The following is a 21,342-nucleotide window of genomic DNA, read 5'->3' as shown; positions in this document are numbered from 1 at the left end:
TTTTATTTTAATAATTTTTTTTTAGAAAATTAACTGTAGATGGTACTCGGTTACGTTTTGGTTAAAACTCCAACTGTATCCCAGTCACTTACCAGGCTAATATGCTGTGCTTAGCATATTAGCCATAACGGTAATCGTATTTTTCCTTAAAATAACCTCTTCCTTTTGAAAGTAATCACTAAACTTTACAAACTGTAACGAATATTGTACGATAAACACTTGACGTAATTACATACACATTTCACACATTTCAAATACATACCATAAGACAGTGAATATAGGAATGGATCTAGTAACGGTGTCTAAGGAACTTCCAGTCACACGTACAAATGATAAATCAAAATAAGAGAAAATATCGATTAAGTTCCGTCACTGACAATTATGTTCAGCAGTCTTTTTTAAATTAATTAAATTTTTCTATCGGAAAATAGAGACGAAAAATCAGTTACAACTGTGGGCGCGGAAATGTTATCCACTTCTGCACATGATTTTGTTTACAGTCTTTTCAGCTGTGAACACATAAATGTCTACAGTGTATAAAAAAAATTAAGAAAACTAAAATTTGTGATTAAAAATTACAGGCTGAGCTATGTTATTGCCAGAACGTTAAAACGTTCTGGCACATCTTGCAGTTCAGGAAACAGTCACGTACGTAGCATATCCAAATAAGCAACCCCTTTTACGCTTACTTCAGCGAAAAAGAACGGACCATAAACTTGCCATCGGGATAGTGTCTAGAAAAAAATTAATTTTTTCGCTGACGGATGACAGAAAGCTTCAAAAGCCTGTTACAGCAGTTTGGATGCACATGTAAACATTTTCTTAAAATATTCCACACTGCCATCACTAATTTACAGTTGGACTTCCTAACAGACTTTTTAAGACTAAGCAGAAAATATTCCCTGACACGTTTAACGTTGTCTTCAGTTACCTCCGATAATCCCGTTCTCTTCTCCTTCCCTTTGCACAAATATCTTGGCGTTTCATACTGATTGTGCAATTTATCAAAGTTATTTTCGCTTGGTAGATCACAATTAAAATTCATACGGAAGGCACTTTGAACTGTAACTCATATGTAGCTGTTCACTTGTAAATGTATATAGATTCACATTGAACAAACTGCAAAGCGCATAGGGCTTTCTGTTGAGAAATCACAATCTTTGTTAGTGCCGCTGCCAAGCAGAAAAACAGGGAATCAATCTACGGTCATGCGTGTAACTAAAATTGTCCTTTTTGGCTCTTTGATTCTAGCCTTAAGTTAAGATCATATACTTCATCCAAGAGATATTATAACAGATTAAAACGCGAATATTAATTCTTCTACACCCAGTATATCATATAGCCACGTCAACATAGATAATTAATCATGAGATAAAAAAATAAAGATTGTTAAACTCTGTATTCATTATTTAAAATATAAACACATGAAATACACGAATATACTATGCATAAAAAATAAATAAAAATAATTCGGAATTCTAAATGCGTTAACTAAAATTGATCAGTACATGTTTTGTATAAGGTTTCGGAAATTTTATTTTTACTTTCCCGGCGAAAGTATACAGATAGGTAAAAACAGTACTAATTCCGGCTACAGCGATACAAGCAGCTACAGCAGTAGCGGGAAAAATATATATAATGATGGGTCAAAAAAAATCTAAATTTTTTTTTTTGTTTTGTGCCTTAAGGAGATATTAGTAAAACAAATATAAAAAAAATTAATTGTAAATAATCAGCGCATAACTTGTTTTTTCTAATACTCCCAACTCTAAAATATGTATGTATGTTGATCTGCATTGTTGGTCTTGTAACTCTGGACCACGTAGACCTGTTTAATAGGAGTTATTTGCAACTTTATTTTCTATATCAATAGCGCTTCAAATTATAAAACCTTTTTGCCCATCCCACTCCAATGGTACAAAAAATTTTATTTCATTAATAACTTCTGATATTTTTTGTTATATTGTTATTATTGAATTATTATTTATCGTAATTTTTTTTTACGATCAGAGGTTAATAATTATTAATAAATCAATATATTTAAATTAAAAAAGTTAAAAAATAAGGAAATGAAGTCTGATTCGGACCAACGTACCTTCTCCTTGTAAGATCCAAATATTTCATTAATTAAAATTTTATTTATCTATAACTCTGGAACCAATGAAAATAAGTATCACTTATGATATACCGTTGAAAAGGTCTCAATGACAGCTTATTACTACAGTTAAGAAAAAGTCCAAAATCCAATTTTTTTTGGATTTTGGGCATTTTTAGACGCTTTTGGTTCATTCAATTGCAATAAAAATGGGAGGAGCACAACTAGATGTTACAGCAGTCCCAAATCCGAAATTTCAACATCGTACGGTTAATCGTTTTTGTGATATGCGAGATATATAGATACTTACGTATGTACCTACGTACGTCACGCCGAAACTAGTAAAAATGGATTCAGGGATGGTTAAAATGGATATTTCTGTTGAAATCTGAAAAACCGAAATTTTTCTCTCTTTACTTCCTTTACATCGTACAAGGAAGTAAAAATTGTTTCATTTTAAATTTAAATACCTCACGCAAATAAGCCATTGCATTTAAAATGGAAAACTTAATTTTTTTATAGCCCTTTCTATTTAGTATATTTCATAAAAAAGAATATTAGCCTAAAATTATCACCTCCTTTCCAAAAAAATTACGACTTCCTGTGTCTTTGTAATCTTTAAACAATTTTATAAAGTTATTTTTAAATATATTATCACCACTTACGGATTACGTTCGTGAAGATTAATTTTACGCGAATGCATCCCCTTGAATAAGGAAACCCCGAAATGAAAAAAAATTGCAGTTTCAAATTTATAATGCTCAAAACGTATTTTGTTAAACAATAGTCACTAAACGATTAACTTATAACACTCCGTTGATGGGGTAAATCCCAAATTTAAAAAAAAATATCGGAAACGAATTTTATTACTATTATAATTTATTTACAATTTTAATAATTACTTTATACATTAGAAAAATGCCCCAAGATCCATATACCTACAAATTTTCAAAAAGTCGAAATGTATTTTTCGTAATTTTTCGTAATATCTGATATATAAATTCTTATTATTGCTTTTTTGTTAAGCAAATTGGCTACAAATATGAAAATTAATATATTTAAATATACTCAGATGTAATATTTAATAAAAAAATTTAATAAATAACATTAGAATTTATTACGGTATGTTTTTTTTTTAATTTTTAATATACCTATGAAGAAATAACTGAAGTTCGCTAATTGAATATTTTATAACACATTCGTAGATTATAAAAAGAATTCACGATTTTGTTTCGCGCTTCCTTTTGCTGAGCATATTTTTCGCTTATATCTCGAGAACGATAAAATTTTCGTAAAAATTTCAAAAAGAAAAAACTGTTCTTTTTATCATTTTATGTAATACCATCATTAAAATTTGGAAATATAATTTTAAAATTTTGTCCCTTACTGTAGCGTCACACCCGTTCTAGATAAGGTAATTTAAGATCTCTAATTTACTTTCAGACAAAGTCTTGTTAATTCCCAAAAATTACTTGGAATTGGTTGGATCTGTGAAGCAACAAACATATATTACAGTTAAATTCAATACCACTCCTCCTATGGACTTAGTAGGATAAAAATGTACATCTTGTACATACATATCTTTATAAATATTAAATACTCATCTTTTACTCATCTCTACTTTACTCATATTTTCGATTATGCTCTTAAAAATGTTAAACTATGAATAGAAATGAAATTTACTGTTGGAATTGAAAAAAAAAACTTAACACGTATTGGAATAAAAATTAAAAAATTTCTACAATAATCGGCATCGTGTATACAAAGTAGCCTGAAAGATGTCGACCAAATTTAAGGGACTGATTCAGGATACCAAAGTAAACAAAATGTTCATCTGAAATAATAGTCTGCCTCGCTTCATTTTTCATATTCTTACCCATTATATAATTTTTAATAAAAATATGTTTCTTACGACTGGACTTAGAAATGTTATAAATACTAATTAATGAATTAAAAAGCAGGCACAGAATTAGCCTGCATCATTTATTCAACTTCTTTTAACAATTTCATCCATATCTCAGTTGTTTAAAACTGTTAATCATTAAATAGTTTAAATGGTCACTTTTTTATTTTCAGAGGTAAAATTTTCTAATTATATTTTTTCCAGCAGATTTTGCTGAGTACAAGTACATCAAATTTCATTAATATAACTCAATCCGTTCTTAGGATGTAAGTTTTCATTGAAACACGCAAAATGGCGGACAAAGAAAGTGAGCGACATAGAGTATTTGGTCACGAACGTTTTTGTTTATGTTGATATTCTGAATTAATCCCTTACTTATGGCCAACATTTTCCGGTACACGCTGTATATTGATCGGCAGTTATTACTTGATATGCTGGCTGACTCATTCTCGTATGCGTCGTCTGCCGCCGCGCCGCTCAGATGAATGTTATGAATCTGCGCGCGCCGTTCCATAATGTTCAACAGAGGACAGGAATCAACAGGTCGGTTGCTTAGTGCGTCGTTCTACAACGTATTAAAAGGTTAATACTAACATGTACTAGTCACGTTTATTTTAATAATTTGTTCATTGTAATGTGTTGGTGAGATATATTCTTCAATATACAAGAAGATTATGAAACGAGTTACAGATTATGTAAGTAAACATAAGATCGTTTAATAATAACCTGTTTTTTCTTCAAAACTCGTAATATAAATTTTATTATATATGAAGTAAATTTCTGATTTCTTCTTTGTTCTAACTTAAGACTTACACCTTAAACTATGCCAGTTTCTAACGTATTTAATTTGAAAATGCTCGATTTTTTTATACACAAACAACTTCTAATGGTATTAAACTACATCTTTTAATTACTGGTGCAACCATACGACATTTTTTAGTAATGATAACTGTTAAATTTTATCAACCACCACATGTGTAGACAATATATGATATTTAATTTGTTTATTTTTTGAGCTGATTTTGACATTTTTAATCTGTCAATTTGAATATTTTAATATTTGGATGAGTAGTAACAGAGGTAAGTGTAATACGTATTTTATACATATTTCCAGTTCTTTATTTGTTTAAATATAATGTAAAAAGAACAGAAATACAGTATTAAGAATCAAATTACATAAATTAAATAAGGTGGGAAAATGATGTGAGAGTACTCAATTATATTAATAGCTTTTTTGAACAAGATTTTATTGCTTATTAACAATAAAAATTGTTATATCTAACTTAAAACTTTTACAAAATCGTAAAAAGTAACTATTTAAAACAAAATTTCAGAAATTTTTCTTTTTTTCTTGTAACTAGCAAATGCAAACACTCTCCAAAAATAGCAACAACAATAATTCAGCTGAGTTTTTAAAATAATTTTCTCCACATTCGTCAAGATCTGCTTATTTTTAATACGATAGTCCCGCGGGAGCCGTAATTCTAATTGACAGTCAATTTAGTAATTGGCGTAATCCATTTCCCCATCAAATCATTCCTTAAATAATTCTATTGACTGAACTCTACCATCAATAATTTTTAGTGTTTATTTTTCTTTTTTAATAAATGTCAAAAAATATCAAAAGTCGCCTTTATTTTGATATTAAAATTTTCATTAAGCGGTAAATTTCTTAGATAGTTTTTACCAAAACAATGACGATTTAACCAAAACAATGACGATTTCTAAACCTTTTCTCGTATTTTTCTCAGCTGATAATTTGCAGCTAAATAACTATTTGTAATAATTAAAATATTGATATTGGTCTTTTTTTATCCCTATGAAGGATAAAATAGGTTCCAGCGATAAAAATTAAAATGATTCTCCAGTATAAAAAAATTAAAGGAATAAAAACAAAATCTCGTTTTAATGTCATTTAAATGTTTAATATAACATACGAAATTAAGGTATTAACGCGACCGAAGCTACAGATTTATTGAAAAACAAAGTAGTCAATCGGATTTCGGTGGAAAATGGGCCGATATAGAGTTTAACATAGATTCAAAACAGTCTCTTTATTAATTTTAATAAATGGTTATTTATATTTATTTATTTTATAAATAGAATTTAACCAAACTTAACCTGCACTCGCTTCGCTCGCTAACCTTGACTAATTAACAGGAGGATTTTGATTATTTAAATAATAAATAATTGCAATAATTACTGAATTTATTAAATAAATACTCAAAAAATTACGGTGTTAATTAGTCAAGGTTAGCAAGCGTAGGTTAAGTTTGGTTAAATTATATTTATAAAATAAATAAATATAAATAACCATTTATTAAAATTAATAAAGAGACTGGTCATTTTTCACCGAAATCCGATTGACTATTTTGTTTTTCAATAAAGCTGTAGCTGCGGTGGCGTTAATAAGTAAGTACCAAATAGACATTTTCATTTAGAAGAGAATAAATCTTTCTAAAGCAAAAATGGAGTAAAAGTAAAAATAATCTACTCATCAATTTTCTATAATTGTCTGTATTTATTAATTTGAAGCATGGTTACACAGGTTGTGCTAATGATGTATGTCTTGAATCAAGTTGCTTGTTATCTCAATTAAGTTATGATGCTTAGCAGACACTATACCTTTCAAGAACTGTTATGTCAATATTCAGTAATATATTTATTTGAAATTAATCTAGAAGTTTAAATTATTTTATACTTATCTCTAATGTTATTTTATTTGTCAACTATTTGGGCAATTATCGATTATTATTGTCAATTACCGATGTTTTCCATGAAACATATGATTTATAATTCAATCCAAAAGTAAAATTTTGTTTAATACCTGTATACAAACAGATATTCAGCCTTGTTTCGTGATAGATTTTCTTGTTAGTACACAAAATTTGTTTACTCTGGGTTAGCTGCATTTAACTAATACTTTTTTTTTTGTCTTCAGTCATTTGACTGGTTTAATGCAGCTCTCCAAGATTCCCTATCTAGTCCTAGTCGTTTCATTTCAGTATACCCTCTACATCCTACACCCCTAACAATTTGTTTTACATATTCCAAACGTGGCCTGCCTACACAATTTTTCCCTTCTACCTGTCCTTCCATTATTAAAGCGACTATTCCAGGATGCCTTAGTATGTGGCCTATAAGTCTGTCTCTTCTTTTAACTATATTTTTCCAAATGCTTCTTTCTTCATCTATTTGCCGCAATACCTCTTCATTTGTCACTGTATCCACCCATCTGATTTTTAACATTCTCCTATATCACCACATTTCAAAAGCTTCTAATCTTTTCTTCTCGGATACTCCGATCGTCCAAGTTTCACTTCCATATAAAGCGACACTCCAAACATACACTTTAAAAAACTTTTCCTGACATTTAAATTAATTTTTGATGTAAACAAATTAGATTTCTTACTGAAGGCTCGTTTAGCTTGTGCTATTCGGCATTTTATATCGCTCCTGCTTCATCCATCTTTAGTAATTCTACTTCCCAAATAACAAAATTCTTCTACTTCCATAATCTTTTCTCCTCCTATTTTCACATTCAGTTTTCCAACTTTGTTATTTCTACTACATTTCATTACTTTTGTTTTGTTCTTGTTTATTTTCATGCGATAGTTCTTGCGTAGGACTACGCCGTTCTATGCCGTTCATTGTTTCTTCTAAATCCTTTTTACTCTCCGCTAGAATTACTATATCATCAGCAAATCGTAGCATCTTTATCTTTTCACCTTCTACTGTTACTCCGAATCTAAATTGTTCTTTAACATCATTAACTGCTAGTTCCATGTAAAGATTAAAAAGTAACGGAGATAGGGTACATCCTTGTCGGAATCCCTTTCTTATTACGGCTTCTTTCTTACGCTCTTCAATTGTTACTGTTGCTGTTTGGTTCCTGTACATGTTAGCAATTGTTCTTCTATCTCTGAATTTGAACCCTATTTTTTTAAAAATGCTAAACATTTTATTCCAGTCTACGTTATCGAATGCCTTTTCTAGGTCTATAAACGCCAACTATGTTGGTTTGTTTTTCTTTAATGTTCCTTCTAATATTAATCTCAGGCCTAAAATTGCTTCCCTTGTCCCTATACCTTTCCTGAAACCAAATTGGTCTTCTCCTAACACTTCTTCCACTCTCCTCTCAATTCTTCCGTATAGAATTCTGGTTAAGATTTTTGATGCATGACTAGTTAAACTAATTGTTCTGTATTATTCAGATTTATCTGCCCCTGCTTTCTTTGGTATCATGACAATAACACTTTTTTCGAAGACTGACGGAAATTCCCCTTTTTCATAAATATTACACACCAGTTTGTGTAATCTCTCAATCGCTTCCTCACCGGCACTACGCAGTAATTCTACAGGTATTCCATCTCTTCCAGGAGCCTTTCTGCCATTTAAATCTTTTAATGCTCTCTTAAATTCAGATCTCAGTATTGTTTCTCCCATTTCATCCTCCTCAACTTCCTCTTCTTCCTCTATAACACCATTTTCTAATTCATTTCCTCCGTATAACTCTTCAATATATTCCACCCATCTATTGACTTTATCTTTCGAATTATATATTGGTGTACCATCTTTGTTTAACACATTATTAGATTTTAATTTATGTACCCCAAAATTTTCCTTAACTTTCCTGTATGCTCCGTCTATTTTACCAATGTTCATTTCTCTTTCCACTTCTGAACACTTTCCTTTAATCCACTCTTCTTTCGCCAGTTTGCACTTCCTGTTTATAGCATTTCTTAATTGCCGATAGATCCTTTTACTTTCTTCATCACTAGCATTCTTATATTTTCTACGTTCATCCATCAGCTGCAATATATCGTCTGAAACCCAAGGTTTTCTACCAGTTCTCTTTATTCCGCCTAGGTTTTCTTCTGCTGATTTAAGAATTTCCTTTTTAACATTCTCCCATTCTTCCTCTACATTTTCTACCTTATCTTTTTTACTCAGACCTCTTGCGATGTCCTCCTCAAACCTCAAAAATCTTATTTACCTCCTCTTCCTCAAGCTTCTCTAAATTCCACCGATTCATCTGACACCTTTTCTTCAGGTTTTTAAACCCCAATCTACATTTCATTATCACCAAATTATGGTCGCTATCAATGTCTGCTCCAGGGTAAGTTTTGCAGCCAACGAGTTGATTTCTAAATCTTTGCTTAACCATGATATAATCTATCCGATACCTTGTAGTATCGCCTGGCTTTTTCCAAGTGTATATTCTTCTATTATGATTTTTAAATTGGGTGTTGGCAATTACTAAATTATACTTCGTGCAAAACTCTATAAGTCGGTCCCCTCTTTCATTCCTTTTGCCCAGCCCGTATTCACCCACTATATTTCCTTCCTTGCCTTTTCCAATGCTTGCATTCCAATCTCCAACTATTATTAAATTTTCATCTCCTTTTACGTGTTTAATTGCTTCATCAATCTCTTCGTATACACACTCTACCTCATCATCATCATGGGCGCTTGTAAGCATATAGACGTTAACAATCGTTGTCGGTTTATGTTTTGATTTTATCCTTATTACAATGATTCTAAACTAATACTTATAACCCATTAAAAAGATTCAAGAAGACTTTATAGTATGGTAAAATATATTTGATTCATTTTTTCATTGAGTTGTAGATTTAAAAATACACTTTCCTTATATACATTTGATGTATTTAACATCAGATTATTATTACCTTAATATTTGGAATTCATTTTATCCTTTACGATAAAATTCTGATTTTTTTTTTTTTTTCTTTTTATTAAGTTACAGTAATCGCATACAAGAGAAATATTTCATTGTAAAATTTTTACAAATAAACAAGTATATTATACTAAACCTGGTTACGGATTTAATTTAATTACGTTTCGAATGGATTTTAATAAAACTTATGTTTTACAATTATTTGTTTTTAAATGTGAAAAAATAATCAAATTGTAATATGTAGCCGTAAAACATCAATTGTTTTATGTATAAATATCATATGAATATAAAATATTACATCTAAACGAAGTTAACTAGAAAACTACATCAATGCGTTTTTCTTTAATACAAAATCCAAAAAAAGTATTAATATTTTTTTTAATAATTAAGCGCGAGCTTGCATTTTTGTTTATTCTTCTCAATAAATCTTTCGTAAAATTATATATATATATATATATATATATAAATTTTTTTTTCTTTTCCCAGAGAAAGTAATTCTTGGTTCTGATTGTATATCTAATATTTTATATGTCACAGCCATGAGAATGAATGGGAGCAGATAAAGTAGAGCAAAAAATTACGTTTACCTCTTTCATGGAACTTTTATACATTCGTACAATATTATATACAATACTTCCACTCAGTAGATGTAAAATGGACTAATGTTGTAATGTATTATTTTAGCGTAACAAGACCTGCCAGCAGTTAAACATACAACTCAATTTAGATTTTACTTTCGTGCTGTTGTCATTTACATAATGTTCGTTGCTGTTGTAGCCTTTGCATATTTTCGGTAATAGAACTATATGTTTATTTTGTGTTACATAAGAGAATTTCCTACACGTACTTCTTTTTAATCTTGTTTGTAGATGTGAAAATATATTTATTTCCTACCAGAATATTAGATTATTATAATTTAAAAAAAATGAAAATAACTTTATATTTTCTTAGTTTTCTGATATCGCCAAATTACTTGAAAGTTGTATGTCAAAAAATACGGGAGATTGATTTCAGTATAAATAGAGGAATAAAAGATCGATAAAATAAAATAAAATAAAAAAATATGGATTTTTAATCTGGAAAATAATGTTAAATGTTTAATTCGTAAAAAATCCATGAGTCTAATCGTTCTATTTCTCCCTGAAAGGAGGGTGGTATAGGTAATAGGTACAAAATCTTTGGTAAGGGGATTTGGTAAGTAGGTAGAAGATAATTTGTATGATAAAAGTATACGTTTTTAATCCTTGTATATCGTTAATATATTTATTTTTTTCATTTTCTTTTTCAAGCTTCCTGAATTTTTACATTTTCTGGAGTAACTAAATTTTAAGCATGATTTTGTTGATAAAGAGGTGTGCTACATAAAAATTTGATTTTGCTTGTTGTCGGAAACATATTAAATTACCTTACTATAAGTGTTTCTCTTCTTGTTACGACAACTATTTACGGGATTTTGTCACGTAACCGCCTTATATTGCTGGTTCTCGTAAAGCTGAACTTGCTACTAGTCCGTAAGAATGCTCCCATTTCAAAAATATTTGAGGATTTTTAATAGAGAATGGAAAGAGAAAAAATCTGATGTGGACACCATATGACTTCCTTGTATACCTATTAAATTATGTGTACACAATTTTTAAAATGAAACTAATACATAAAATTTTGTTTCATTAATAACTTCTGATATTTTTTTCATTTATTGCTATTATTAAACTATTATTTATTGTATTTTTTTTACAATCAGATATTAATTATTAATAAATCAATATATTTTAATTTAATTAAAATATTCCCCTTGTAAGATCGAAATATTTCATTAATTAAGTTTTTATTTGGCTATCTCTGGAACTAATGAGAATAAGTACCACTTATGATATATCGTTGAAAAGCTCTCAATGAACGGTTATTACTGCAGTTAAGAAAAATTCCAAAATCCAAATTTCTTTGAATTTAGAGCTTTTTTAAACACTTTTGGTTCAGTCGATTGCAATTAAAAGATGTGCCCAAGTAGATGTTACAACAGACCTAGATCCAAAATTTCAACATACTACGGCTAATCGTTTATGAGTTATGCGAGCTACATACGTACATACATGTACACGTACTACAGACATCACGCCGAAACTAATCAAAGCAAATTCAGGGATGGTCAAAATGGATATTTCTGTTGAAATTTGAAAACCGAAATTTTTCGCGATCACAGTATTTCTTTTACTTTGTACAAGAAAGTAAAAATAGCTTAAATATGTTATGTCTAATGTTAAGATTTTTTTTTTAGTAAAAAGTAAGGTATTTCAGATATAATTATAATTATTTTTAAACTTAACATTATTTTTGTTACACTATTTTATTTACAATCACTTTTGCAAATATCGAAATTTGAGTAAATCTTATAAAGAAACTTAATAGAAATTAAATACATAAAATTAAAAAAAAGGAAAAATTCGCTACAAAATAAGATATTTTCGTAGTTCTAGCGTATTTAAATTAATTTTCCTAGTACTACAGTTTATAAAATAATACATATTTTATAAATATTCCACAAACGTATTTTAAAAAAAAAAAAAAAAAAAAATAGAAACTTCTCTTCCTTTTAATAAACTTAACTGGCTGATTCCAATTCCTTATTTCTTTTTTTTTTTTTTTGAGAAAAGGAAAGATGATATTTTATAAAAAGTTGATAAACGTAATTATTAACTTAAAAATTTTCACGTTTTTAAATGCACTTTCAAATTATCAAATACGTATTTTGTAAAAGAACCAAATAAGTACTTCGTAAACTATTTTACGAAAAAAAATTAAATCTAATATAATTTTCTTTAGATTGTTTTTTTTATTTTTTTTTTATTTTCATGTAATACAAATTTATGTAAATTTTATCTTGTTATTGTGGCGTAAAGAATGAGGATGAATGCAATGAAAATTTTACGTATTATTTAGCTTATTTATGTTTAGTCTTGGTCTCTAGATAAATAATGTCAGAAACATTAAAAAAAAAGTCAAGATATCAGTGGTACCGAGTTTTATTTTTTACAAAGGGGTTCAGTTATTAATTCTACACAAACACGGAAAAATTTCAACAATCAGTTTCTGTCAGCCTTTAACTTCTTACCCTGAAAAATTATTTATGGAACAATCAAACAGTTATTTTATTTATTTTTTTTATCAAAGAAAGTGAAAAACAGAAAGTGAAAATTTTAAGATAAATACTTAGATATTTCCCTATGTTTCCATTAGTAAGAACATTATAATCAATGACATAAGTTATCCATTGTAAGGCTATTTCTTTTATTTTACACAAAAGCACTCCATCTACTTAAAATTATGCAGCTGAGTAGCAAAAACAGATGTGAAACATCATATTCTTTACAATCTGTGCAATATATTTTACTTTATATTTTATTAAAAATTGTATAAATAACTTTTTTTTTTGTTAAAAAATTAATTTTACATAACTTTACTTATATTTTTAATATTTTTCGATAAGTTTGTTGTTTAATAAGTCTCCATGAATTTTACTTCTCCTCAGTGTATTATAAATTATTAGTTTCATGTTTTACGAACATCGATAATCCTCAAATTATAGGAGATTTACCAAGTTTTCCTATTTATAAGTTATTTTAAACAAGATAATTCATCAACTTTATATAAATTTGACGTCATCAAGGGATTTACCTGCTTTTAATGCACGCTGATTTGTAACTAGCTTATTATATCGCTGTGGAAGATATATAGATAAGATTTTTATTAAATTTCTAACTTCCTAAACAAAAGTTTGCTGATACAAAACTTTCACGTTCATAATCTTTCTCATAAAGATTTGTGTGTATGTGTGTGTGAGCGGGCATGTGAATGTTTGTGTGTAAATATGGATGGGCTTTGTTCATGTTTGTAGGAAGTATTTAATTATTAGGCTATAGCTTAATTAATTATTCTGTACTTAAAGGATATTAATTAAATTTGAAATCTTATATTTTACTACTGTTTTACCTTTTAGAATAAAGTTTATTTATCTACCTGTTAAAATAAGGTTGTTAAAGACCTGTTTGAATTTCACTCGTTTTGCTATATTCAATAATATGACGGATCACATTGAAAGGAAATTATAATAAAGTTAAGAGAATTACCTGATTGAGAATTATGCTCTCTTTCAAAAGTCTATTAATTTTCATGAACTGTTGCATGCTGTGTTACATAAGGTGTTGATTTGCTTAATTTTTATCTATTAACTACGTTAATACAGTTAAAAAATTAAAATAGTTAAAAAGTAGTTTGACCTAGTTAAAAGATTTTAAATCGTATTTTTGTACTGTTTTTCTTTTATGTCGGCAACAGATAAGTGTTTGGACTGTTCAGTGTTTTATTTCTGTTTTAAATTCCATTAAGGTGAATACACAGCAGTACCCTCTATAATATTTGTATCAAGCTGTTTATAATCGTCATGTTGCTTGCTCATCCTAGTGTAGACTGTAATTTGTATCTTGATGTGGTGTATAATTGATGGAAACGGGTAGTATGCTTAGGATAACAATGAAAAATACATAACACTCTTATCTAGATTTTAAGTTTTATAATATTGCCTGGGCTACTATTTTTAGACTTTCTCATCAAACTTAATATCATGTAATTTTTTTCATTAGCTAGATTTTAAGAGAATATGAAAAAATCTTTAATTTGTATTATATTACTAATCCCATGCAAACGTTGCTATTGGCAATACGGATTACTGAATCAAGATTTCGGTTATAAAGTATTTATGAAAAAATTATGATTGGATGAAAAGTATAAAAACAAGGTTAATTTTTTTATTTTTTCCAATAACGTAATTAATAAGATTCATTCATTTTATGAAATTACGAAATATACCATTCGGTGATCGAGATGTCACTCTATTACGTAATCGGCTGTCTCTTAATTCAGTCTATAATATTTATTTATATAATTTGTTTCTTAAACTGCAGAGAAAATGACTGGTTAAAACCAGGTAATAAAATCTAAAGAAAACATTAATCAGTATTTTTATTTAGCATTTTGCATATCAGCCAGGTAGATAAATCAGAAGTAGATAAGTACGAGTATGTCTAGATTTATATTATACAACGATTTTTTTAATTTATTTCATATTAATTGAGCTTAATGAAATTATTTTGATATAGGTAATCACGGAATATAATTTTCTTAATTTTTTTACTAATTTAAATGAAATTAAAAAAAAAAAGAAAACGCGGAATACAAAACAGAGATTAGCCGATTTCTAAGAAGAATTTAGTATCTTAATTTACTTGTCAAAACCTGCAAAATCCAAAAGAATAACTGAACTGTGATAAAATTCAGAAACCTTATAGAACTACACAAAAGTACTGCACATACTTTGAATTAGTATTACAAAACTTATTCCAGCCTACCACCGTTCGATTTCAAATGATAATGAAACCGTATCTACAATTCCAACTACTATATTTTATTCTGATATGATTGGTTATATAACATTGTTTTAGTATGAAAACTTTAACATTAACGAAATTTAATTTAAAATTAAAATAAAGAGATTTTTTTTAATATAAGTGAAATCAAGTAAATCAATTTATGTGGTAAGAATTAGGAACTGGCTCGGTACTTTATCAGATATTTTGTCTTGACCTACTTCTATAAACCTAACATTAATTTTATAAATACTGCATAAAAAAATGAGATAAAATTGAAGTTAAAAATATGATTTAAAGAAAGTAATATTCAACATTGTGACCTGTTATTAGATTACTCATTCCTGTCAACCGTCTTTCCCATTCAATAGTGTGGATAATTGAATTTTGATTTCTTCATATTTATTCCAGTGTAAAATATACATGATCACTTTTTTGCAGGAAAAATGTTAAGTTTGCAAATATAGTGAAATATTTTTCTCATTTTTCATTTCTTTAATTTAAATTTAATATTATATTATTAAATCCGTAATACAGGTAATGACAAATGCCATACGATCTCAGTACATCTTACCTTAACCCACATGTGGAATAGATGATAAAAATTAATATTTATTGTAAAAAATTCAATAAAAAATGTACACAATATAACATTCGTTCTCAAAGTGGGCGATAGCGCCCACTAGTGACGCTGGACGCCTTCAGGGTGGCAGTAGAAGACCGATAGAAAATTGGGGGGGGGGGGGCGTTCAGGCGGTCTAGGAAGGCAATGGCTGATTAAACAAAAAATTCTGTTTTCCCAATGTTTCAAATTAAAATTAAATACTACTCTAGTACAAAAAATTAAACGGCCACTAGCTATATTTACGATAAAAAGATGATTGTATTCAAAGTACTTTAACTTGCAACCAAAAGCCTTAGAGACGAATAAAAAAAAAGTTAAAGCTTAAATAGTCTACTTTTTGACAGCACACCTCAGATTTAAAAATCATCAAATTAAAAGAAAAAAATATCAGTGAAAAGAAAACCTTTTAAAATTTGAAAGCTTTTCGTCATGTTTGATTGAGCGCATGGGGTAAACGAATTTTTTTCAGTAAACTTCATTAAAATCGTTTAAAAGCTTAGGACTTTAGTTTTAATTTATTTTATTTTTTTGTATCTTTACGATTTTTCTGAACCGAAATATTCCACTTTTAAGAGAAAAGGTAAATTTTTTAAAGAAAGCAATTTTAATAAAACTACTTCCAAATGTGATTAAATATACGTTTTAATTTCTTTGATTTAGATTGTAAGTTTCAACGCAGAAATATGATATGCCACGTTTAAAAACAATATTCCATCGTTGCCACATTTACCATGACACTGCTGTTCTGGCCGTTAACGAAGACCATGGTCTAGCCTCACGGGAGCTAAAAATGGCATTAAACCATTTCTGCACGTGGCAGAAATAATAAAGGATTTAAGTTAATCAAGGTAAATCGAAGCATATCTCATTCGCCGTGCGGAAGGGTGACTGTCCCAGTGTTTACATAGATGGTTTGCCAAATTCACTTGTCATACTAACCTTTCGCAGGTGGTAATAGTGACTGCACAGGAGGTATCTTCTTACAGACCAATTAGCCTCTTACCGGTATAATTTAAATTATTTGAGAAGCTACTACTGCACAGGCTTAGGCCGGAGCTGGAGAGTACGGGTAAAATTCCGGACCACCAGTTTGGGTTACTAATTCAAAGCCCTGGACTTTCTTCGTCTATCCCTGGTAGAGATCGGCCAAATCGGCAAGCTGATTGGCTTTGGGCTCTCTAGGAAGTCCCCATCATTAGGACCTTCACCATCATCATTAGGATCCTCGCCATAGTGACGGTACTTCTAAGTATGAAGCAAATAGGTCGGCCTTCTCTCTTTCATTCCTTGCCCACGATCCAGTACGTCATTGTAGGTCACGGAGCGTTCGTAGAGATCGTTGTGATCCCTTCATTGCTTTTAATAAGGTACATCCGTCTCCATTCAGGTGAGATAGGTTTCCGAAGTACTCCTTGAACGTCTCGTCTCTGATAGTCTTTAACAACTTTCTCAGCTTCCCACCGCTCTATTAAGGAGAGTCCTGTTAATAAGAGTGCAGACTTTTTGCAATTTTCTGCAATTTTTTCTGGCCTCCTGAATCGGTACGAATTTCACCTAAGATGCCATTTTGAGACAATTTAATCTGCCACTTCCCTCAGGTAGGTATTGTTTCTGGCCAAATGAACATCTTCAGGCGTAGACCACCATGTACCTTCCGGCATGACTGACATTAGCTTGTATGTCACGTATTCAATATCCTCAGGGTATCGAGCGGAAATGAATCAGTCAAGTTTCTCCTCTACCCTTTCCTGGTAAGAAACCCAATCTGTTCATTTCGTTTGCAGAATAGGCCTTCTTTTCCTCCACAGCACCGTCGTACTGAATGTAAGACGAGGGAGTGTTCCGACATTGAATCATATCTGTTTTCTGCCAGAGTGTATGCAAAGAATTCGGAAAAAATTCGTCAGTAACGGGAGAACAGTACACTGCAGACCGTCTGATAGGTCCCAACCAATCTGTAACTTCAACCGTGGTTGCCTGAATCTGGTTAGTGCCGAAGCCCGGAAGTTGATGATGTCTTAGAAAATTCCTAACCATAATCGCGATTCCTCCGTAGACTCTTTCATGTGGATGATTTGTTACATACACAGAGAAACCTTGAAGCGTGAGGTAATGTCCTTGAAGCGTCCGGGTTTGTAAAGTACGTTTCCGATGTCAGTATTACGTCCAGATAATTGGCAATTCTCATAGTTCCTAGTTCTCGCCTATAAAGTAGGCCGTTAATGTTCCATGTAACAATCCGCATTATTATTGTCATTAACAGATTTTTGAGAGTACATGAATAAGCAAGGCTATTAGACTTGCTATCTGTTGACCAGGAAGTCTACATTTGATGACAGCCTGTCTATCTTGTCAACATTGTCCCCACCAATACCCCCAGTTACCGCAGCATACGTTTTGTGGAGAGACTCAGATTTCGCGCCAACTGTTCTAGGCGCTCCACGTCCCAACTAGGGAAAAGTTTTACCAAGTGCGGAATCGGTCACCCTGCGGCTAGCGGATTCGACTTTCGGAGAAAGCTGTGAGTTCCAGTTCGCCTTTCGCTTACGTTTTCTCTCCAATATTTCTTGGTATAGTCTGAAGCCTCGATAGTTTGCGGGTGGTCGGCAAACTATCCGAGGCGCAGGTTGCAGGAGTGCTCCTGTCTTTCCTGGAGCAATCAGCTGTCCGATGGCCTTTCCCACACTTTACACAGCGGAAAGATCTAATACAATTGTTTTTGGTGTGCCCGTATTGTTGAAACCTCATGCACTGCACGAGGCCTGCTGGTTTCCGCGGTGTCTCAAACGAAACGCTGCAATTCGCAATGTACTTAAATTAAGATGTAGTCTTATTGTTCTACTGCGGCTTCAGGTTCACGAAAAAAGTTGATGCGGGCTCCTTAGTTACTCTGTGGCGTGCTTTTACCAAGTCATTTATCCGTTGACCGTGGCTTTTGATCTCTTCCTTGATCATCTCCAGTGGAATCGAGTGGTGAAGGTTCCTAATCACGGCACAAAAACCTCGTTGATCCTTTTTAGTGAAGGTATAACCCATTACACCATGTCCCCGGCCTACATTTTTGATTTTCTTGTACGCTTCGATGTCCCGAGAAATTATTCTTAGTTGTTTACCTCCGACCAGGAAAATTTTGTAATCCCCCTTGCACACGACCGTTTCTAGCAGTTCGTACAGCCTCAGCACAAAAGCACAATAGGAGGAGGCTTGATTAGTTCAGTTCCGTTCCCACATCCGTATCCTTTAATTGAAAGCCACTAAGTCTAATGATACGGGTAATTCGCCATTACCAGGACTATGAATCACAGTTTGTTTCCTCAGCATAGGTATGGTCCTCCACTGACTAGTACTAGGTTGTGATTCCATAGTTACACTCTCGTTGGTAAGAGTGATAACGAGAGGATAACAGGATTTCAACGTCAAACACCTGTATTGTTTCATTCCAACATAATCGTCAATTTTTTTAATAGTATATAAAAGTCTCATTTAATTCACTTTGAAATTTACTCCTGTCTGTGTAAATGTTGTCCACGTTGTCTCACATAATTATAAAAGAGAACACAAATATACACCCACATACACACAAAAATATTTATTATTTATACAATAAAATAGAGTATAAAGTTCTTCTCGTGCTACATCAAAATAGAAAATTCATTTAAGGCGAATCAGTTTCCTTGTTGTATTTTACAGTATTCTGTAAACTGTGTACTACAGAAGAATAAGTCTGCCTAACATCTGCTGTATGTCTATGACACGCTCATAAAACAGATCATAACATAAGGAATTAAATTTATGCACTTGATGCAATATTATACCATGTATTGGATCTTTGCCCTTAAAAGCCGCTGCATTTATGTCGAATGGTAATATTAGAAGATTGTAGTAACTGTTTATAACAGAAAGATTATGTGTTGTATTCTTGAAAGAATCCTCTGAACACTTGCGTATAAATACATAATTATCGTTAGCAGATATGTCGGAGAACATTTTATGAGTTTTAGTCTTCGTTCTATGTCTTTGTCAAATTAAGGCAGTAACCAAAAGATAGGTGTTGATTAATATGTTTTGCTTGTTATATACAGCAAGGTTCAGTTCGAAATTAAATAAAGAAATAGTAATTTTGAATCTGGTCGCTGAGTTTAGTAGAAGTAGCAAACTATTGCCATTTTTGTGAATTGTTTTGCAAAACTACTATAACTAGTGAATTTATCAACTTGTCTATTAGCATCCACCAAAAATGATAATTATAATGATTTCTATTTTTTATTCATTGTTAATAAGACAAAATTTTATGTAACGAAGTACTTTCTCATTTCATGGAGAAATTACTCTCAAATTAGGCAATGTAATTTTGAATCGTCCGCTTTATGTATAATGAAGGACACAATTAGTCATTTTTCATTTTATAAAAACTAAATTACTCATTGACACATTAGCTTTTTATCTAATAAAGTTAAAATTACTTAATTATTTTAAAAATGTCTACTTCTTTTTTAAAATTTTAAATTGTAATGAGTTCCGAAGTTGGAAGACTCAAGAAAATTAATGCCATTCTACGTTCGGAATTCAAAATATCCTTTATAGAAATGTTGAATTTTTTATTTTATCGAAGCCCAATAGTTAATTAGGTTTATAAAACGATATAAGTAATACGACACTAAAAAATTGTGGAAAGCTGTGAGAGAATTAATGGTGTTGTTTCTAAGCAGATTACCTGCTGAAATTGGAAGTAATAGAGTATTATATGCAGTATAAGTAGGAAACGCGCCTATACGTATGTTCTAAATTCATACCTTCTCATTAGTGGGACGTATAAATACCGATTTTCTTTTTGCTAAGCTTATATTATAGTCCTCTATGAACAAATATAAGGCTTGCCGACCGTTCTAAGATTTATACGTACAAAACAAAGGATAAAAAAAAAAATTAATATATATATTTATTTATAAAATAAATATGTATAATAAATAATGATGCTAGGATTGATTTTGTAATACTTTAAGTGACATTCAAAAACAAGGTTATAAATAAAAATATGATGCAGTTACATATTGACTCTATTAAATAATAACATGAAGAGCGTATAGGTTACAATTTTTCCTTTTAGATTTTTTAAATTCTTTTCTTAAAGTTAGAGTTACTAGAAAGAAGATTTTTTTAAAAATAAATTCGCATTTATATAAAACAAATATTGTTACACTATTACTTACAAGGTTATTTAAATAAGCATGAGTGTATATCTATGTATCAAGTTGCGAGAACAACCATTCTTGAATAATTCAAGAAAACAAAAAAAGGAAAATGTATGTAGTTTCCATAAAGATGCTTAAATGAATTAAACTAATCTCTAGGAGCAACTATTGTTTAATTTGCTTGCCAATTCAGATTGATTTTTGCTCGGCTCCTTTCACGTACAGTTACTTAGATTTATTTGTGATCAAAACGAAGTCATACATATACTGTTATTATATATCATAATGATGATTAACTTTAATTTCAAACTAAGTGACTAAAACATGTAGAGAAAAAACGTAAATCTACTTTCAGATAACATGGTTTTGTCTGAAAACCTTTATAAATCGTACTAACTTCATGATGTTT

At 30.4% G+C, this 21,342-nt stretch overlaps 1 long non-coding RNA gene across 1 annotated transcript in view; it reads left to right on the top strand.

Moving 5' to 3' along the window:
• Window positions 1-4,535: 4,535 nt before the first annotated feature.
• LOC142320253 (uncharacterized) overlaps window positions 4,536-21,342 on the top strand; it is a 340,624-nt gene continuing 323,817 nt past the window's right edge. Inside the window, exon 1 of the long non-coding RNA XR_012755326.1 lies at window positions 4,536-4,693. This is a non-coding gene — a long non-coding RNA (uncharacterized LOC142320253). The remainder of the gene's footprint in view (window positions 4,694-21,342) is intronic.

This window comes from Lycorma delicatula, chromosome 2 (genome assembly GCF_047948215.1).
Source record: "Lycorma delicatula isolate Av1 chromosome 2, ASM4794821v1, whole genome shotgun sequence".
Lineage (NCBI taxonomy): Eukaryota > Metazoa > Arthropoda > Insecta > Hemiptera > Fulgoridae > Lycorma > Lycorma delicatula.
This window is presented reverse-complemented; position numbering and strand designations above follow the sequence as displayed.